Source organism: Penaeus monodon, chromosome 22 (assembly GCF_015228065.2).
Source record: "Penaeus monodon isolate SGIC_2016 chromosome 22, NSTDA_Pmon_1, whole genome shotgun sequence".
Lineage (NCBI taxonomy): Eukaryota > Metazoa > Arthropoda > Malacostraca > Decapoda > Penaeidae > Penaeus > Penaeus monodon.
Genome location: NC_051407.1, coordinates 6,962,675 through 6,964,438, shown reverse-complemented (window position 1 = coordinate 6,964,438; position 1,764 = coordinate 6,962,675).

Sequence of the window (1,764 nt, the reverse complement as noted above, 5' to 3'; positions counted from 1 at the left end):
CGGAAGTATTTAATATGCAGTTGACAGGATCGCTTCTCGAAAAGACATGGAACCAAATTCTTTTCATGTTTTAATAAAATGTGCAATGTGCGTTTATTGAAGGCTGTCCGTTTTCTCTGACTTGTCTTTGTAATTCCCACTTTATTGTGTCCTTTTATGTACGTTAAACGTACTTTGAGCACCTTGCAGCACTGACCTTCTTAGAGATATTAATTTCTTGTGACCCTGACCTTTTTGATGACCTTCACCTTGATTGTAACCTCGACCTCTTATTATTATAACCTTATGGTACAAACGTTATGGAAAAGATATACTTGGATATCTGATTCAACTTTATGTTATTTCTTAAGGGAACAGAACAAGAAGTACTGATCGTATTCAAGTATAAATCAACTTTGCACTCTATAGTGTCTAATATGGATACAGAAGATAATTCAAAGTTGTTTTTCTTTTATTATACAAATACAAATTTAATACATATTAGACAGAACGGAAAAAAAGCACCTACGAAGCCATCGTTTGCTTCCACTTCCTCCGAATCCACCGATTCCTTTACTTCCGAATTCACCGCTTCCTCCACTAACTCTGAATCAACCGATTCCTCCACTTTCTCCGAATCCACCGATTCCTTCACTTCCTAATCCACCGTTTCCTCCACTACCTCCGAAACCTCCCCCAGCGCCTCCGGCACCGCCTCCGACCACTTAACCACCACCTTGGGAAGCTGCGTTTAGGACATCCTGGAGATCAACGCCACTGGGAAGAACCGGGTTCTCACCGTCACCGTAGTTCACGAAGTAAACTTCAGGTTCGCTCGCTGGCAGAGTGGGAGTCATACAAGTAAACTTTGCGATTGACGCGTGGAGTGATGCATCTGTCATCAACATGCGTCACCCTTCCGTGACTGCATCCTCCTGCAGCTAAACCTGCTCTTCCAAAACTTGATCTCGAACCTCCTAATCCAAAGCTTGAACTTGAACCATCTGTTCTAAAAGTCATGAAGGCGTGCCCAGGTGATATCCTTGAGGAGCAGCCGGAGACGCGACCACGACTGTGGCGATTATAACCTGCGATGAGAATGTAAAGAAGAAGAAATAAATAAATGCTGATCTATTCGGATCAAGTATGTATATCTAAACTTCGCTAGATTCCTCATATATCAGAAGAGATTACCCACCAAGAACTTCATCTTGAAGTACTGCTATTGCTAGCCAGGTAACGGTTTATATTACGCACATAACTTCCTTTCGCTTACACATTCTCCATTCCAGTAGTGTCAAAACTTGCTCCTCAAACCGCCTCTTCCCTGTCCCGCGCGATCTGCCAATTTCCCCTCCCCGGATCGAATTTACCCTCTGAATTTGGTTATTGTTATTTGAAGCCAGTGTGTCGACAGGTAGCAATAGGTCTTTCCATTAAGTTAAACATACAAAATACAGATATATATATTATTTACGTTATTAATATATGAGGTAATTTTTCGCAGTAATGAGTGGTGTGATGTCGTAATTAATGGTTTTAATGGTTATAAATGGCCCACGGGGTGACAAGAAAAATCATTAGCCTGTAAAATATTTAAGTTGCTCAGCGAAATAGAGCTCTTATGTTTAAAAATAAACTAAAAACTTCTTTAGAAAAAAATGTAGTTAGTTGAAAAATAAAGTAAAAGATCCAATTTCCATGGTAGTTTTGTTTGCATGTATAGGAGGTCATGACACATTAGACCCCTTTTGTTTAAAAACTATTGTTCAATAGCATCCCGTA